Source organism: Trachymyrmex septentrionalis, unplaced genomic scaffold (genome assembly GCF_001594115.1).
Source record: "Trachymyrmex septentrionalis isolate Tsep2-gDNA-1 unplaced genomic scaffold, Tsep1.0 scaffold60, whole genome shotgun sequence".
Classification (NCBI taxonomy): Eukaryota; Metazoa; Arthropoda; class Insecta; order Hymenoptera; family Formicidae; genus Trachymyrmex; species Trachymyrmex septentrionalis.
Genome location: NW_017305779.1, coordinates 5,479,829 through 5,483,739, shown reverse-complemented (window position 1 = coordinate 5,483,739; position 3,911 = coordinate 5,479,829). Strand labels below are relative to the sequence as shown.

The 3,911-nt window shown below is 36.3% G+C and overlaps 1 long non-coding RNA gene across 1 annotated transcript; it reads left to right on the top strand.

Moving 5' to 3' along the window:
* Window positions 1–1,362: 1,362 nt before the first annotated feature.
* On the top strand, window positions 1,363–2,783 carry LOC108752523. The gene is made up of 3 exons (XR_001939563.1): window positions 1,363–1,632; window positions 1,704–1,778; window positions 2,125–2,783. It is a non-coding gene; the product is annotated as an uncharacterized LOC108752523 (long non-coding RNA).
* Window positions 2,784–3,911: the final 1,128 nt, after the last annotated feature.

The window sequence follows — 3,911 nt, the reverse complement described above, 5'->3', positions numbered from 1 at the left end:
GTTAATTCCTTGTGTGGTCCCGCGAAAAGAGCTAAACGAGTCGATAAATCTTGTCCATCAACAGTACGTGCACATTTTACTACGAATTTACGAGTATACGTCTATCTATACATATATCGTCACTTTATGGCCAGGTATCAGGCCATAATTAGGGCGAGAAACAACAGGTGAGGCTGATACAGCTGCTCCGCGCCTTCTCTTCTACCCTAACGTCCTGGCATCGACACTTTAAATTGATAGTATCTCTTAACAGGATCGTCCCAAGTCGAATGTCAAGGAAAATTTCTGCTCGCGAGTTATAAAACGGCTCGGGCTCGCATCGCGTCACCGTTACAAAAAGGTTTTTTTAATCTGATAAGTCAGCTAGTGAGATTTTTATCTACTTAAACCCACGATTATATAATTAAACTGAATACTGTAATTATACATCTGTGTTATGATAAAATCTAGATTGGATAGATCGTCTAATGAAGTAATAGGATGATATGAGGATAATGTGCGACAGGATAATACTTCTAAATAAAAAAAAATAGAATTTATTGATGTAAATAAAGACTTTTTAATACCGGCCAATTTAATATCGAAAAATAATTAATTATCTATTTTAAATATTAAGAGTACCATTGTTCAATATTTTTCATACTCCAAATAAGTAATTAGATATCTGTCTCTTTCAGTATTAAATTGGCTAGTATTAAATTAATAAATTTTTTTTTCCTTATTCTATTTCTGTGAGAGGAATGATCTTGACAGATTTTAAGTTGATTTTATTAGTTGGATTTGCTCGGCACACAAATTTCTCCGTTGCAACCTCTCCCTGTCAAGAGTAAGAAATTTTCAGATTTCCGCGTAAATTGATTATACTTCGCTTATTACGAGAGTCAATAATTTTGTTATATCCTGCGCAAATCGCAGTTTTGTTCGTTACGCGAGTCCGCATTTATTTAATACCATGGAGCCGGAAAAAGAGTACGCTGTCGAAACGCCTAATGCGAATAGTTAAGAAACGATATTTACAACGTCGATGTCTCCCGATGATGAGCTAAGATAGAGAGCGAAGGATAATGAATTTCGTCGTTGGTAATCAGAACCTGCGAAATCGATCCGCAATTAAAACGAATCGCGATGGCTCGAATCTCGTCTTGCGACTATCAATGATGTCTTCAGGCCAAAATGGCATCTTTTCAAACTTGCTTTATTTGTGAACATTTTCCGTATAATATAATTCCAAAAAAAATCGAATAGTATCTAAATATCGTAATACGTAATTGCAAATAATAGGATATCGAGAGAGAGAGAGAGAGAGAGAGAGAGAGAGAGAGAGAAGCGTCGTTTTATTTTTTATATAGCTACAAGTTAAATGATAATTGAATGAAAGAAATTATAGATAAAATTAAATAATTGTTACAAGTTTCGATTAATGACAGAAAAGTAAGTACTTACGAGACCATGTGAATGGACATACGTGCTGGTGCTCGGTGTTTTCTGAAAGGGAAGATAACGCACAGTCGAGTGAAACATCCTATGAGTAGTTGCCTGACCGGAAGCAAAAACGCGTGTAATCGTTAGCTCCTGTATAGTCTGGCCTGGCTGGTTCTGCTCGATCCGAGAATGTGAGGAAATGTGTGCGGGGTAAAAACGTCGTGCGGTTTCGGATGTTCGATTGAAAATTCTATGGTCTAAATGAAAATTTGTTTGCACAGAATTAAAAGATATCCATAAACGCTAATGCCATTGTTAACGTTCGCATTTTGGCAATCAATGTGATAGTAATCGAAGTGAGTTCTAAGTTAATGTGCGTGGCGTGACATATTATTCTCTAGACTTTGTGTATTTTCTTATTATTAGAATTATGTAAAATAAAATAATTAACAAAATATGACAAAAGATAAATAAGAACCAATATTTGTTGCTTTATCGCTAACTTAATTTTGACAGTTTGTCTAAGAGCAGTATAAAATATCGAAATCTTATTATATTCCAAAAGACCATTTAATTTTTGTAGTGAACTTTTAAACGGATGATTTCCGGGCATGACATAAGAGTCGCTTTGAGACAGATTAAGTCAATCTCTTTCTTACATGTCAAGTTATCTATAGTTGTTCTCTTCTATGTAATTCACAGAAGCTGGAAAGCACGTTACGACTGACTGAGAGACACTTCGGCGTTGGTTACGTTGAGCCGCGCCCTGCATGATCGACGATCTAAACTGCGGGGATCATCTGATTGCGAGCACTCAAGTGAAAGATCCAATTTTACCAATTAAGCTTTCGCACTTTTTGGCGGCACGCTTGACGGCGTCCAAGAGTAAGGGCAAGAACGAGGAGAACGTTGAAGAGAAAGAGAAACTAGCCCGACAAAATCCGGCATTAAGGGCGTCGCCGGTCGATTGGATTAAGCCACGGCTCGCGTGACAATTGACTCACGTCATCAGCACGATCGCCGATCTCAACGGAGACGACATCGGTCCGTGAAATTTGCAAAGACCTCCGCACACGAAAAAAAAAAAAAAAGATTCTCCAAACATTCTTTTTATCGGAAGCACGATGCTGATATAAGCAATTTTAACTTTATTGAATTGATGGAAATCACGATTTCTCAATAGTTAAAATAGAGTAAACACAAAATTAAATTTACAAATAAAATTTCTTATTGAAATTATTACGTTAATTTTTTTTGGCATAGGTTAACAAAACGTTTTCGACACGAGATAATTCTTCGGGAGTGATTTTTCTACATAAAGATCAATTACGGTAAAGTGATCAAACTTTTTAAGAAGGCAAAGAGGGATATTGAAAAAAATTCAATATTAACCGACGTAATAAAATTTTAATAGAAGAACATTTTGTAACAATTGTTAACAAAATACATAAACAATACTATTTTATTGTATATTTGTATAAATAACTAATACTTAATGTATAACATCACATGAGAATACGAGATCACAACCAAAATTAGGAGTCCAGTTACGAGATTACATTTTACTTCTTTAAATTGTACTTTTCTACTGAATATATTTTATGAAAAAAATATCTGAGTTTTTAAATGTGTGTGTGAAAAAATCATATTATCAAATCATAAAATTCTTCATATATTAGTTGAAAATTATATTTCACACTTATTACTTTGACTTATTTATTTTTACTTATTATTTCACATTTATTATTTTACATTTATTATTATATTTTTACACTTAAAAGAGAAACAGTTTATAATCGGACCTTTAATTTCAGATAAATTTGGAACGCGTTATAAATTGTGGGATAAAGAATTAAAATTTGGGACTGTTCTTCCTAATTTGAGACGGTTGGTCGTACTAAGAATTACGATCATTGATCATATGAGACGAGAGATTGTCTCTTCTAGATTGTTCGAGAAGCGGAAGGAACCCTATTCGCTGGCGGTCAGTTAAACATGACAAAACCAGCACTAATTTCACAAACGAATAAACGTGGCATGGTCACCCCACTGAATCGTTGGGTGGGCAAAATACGCATTACTCGCCCTCGACAAGTTCAATGGAAAGACGGGGAAAGGAGGACGAACGAAGTTTTGCGTGCTTTTGCTGAATGCTTTAGACATACGGTAGGGTCGTTGCAGAAGGAGAGAGAGTGACTGTGGGGTAGTTGAGACGCGATAACGCATGGGGTGATACCGATACAGCTCCGAGTATACGAGACGGAGATGAGTCAGCTGCGCTACCAGTGCACTGAGAAGAACCACCCTCGAACAATTCACCCCTAAAAGCGGCTGGAGACGACCTATCGAGCAATTCCGTTAGCCGGCTCGATCAGAACGCGATCCACGTGACGAATGCGACGACGCCGACGTCGTGAAGTCATTGGAAAGATCCTTCAAATCTGATTATCAATGAAATCTCTCTTTCTCTCTCTCTCTCTCTCTCTCTC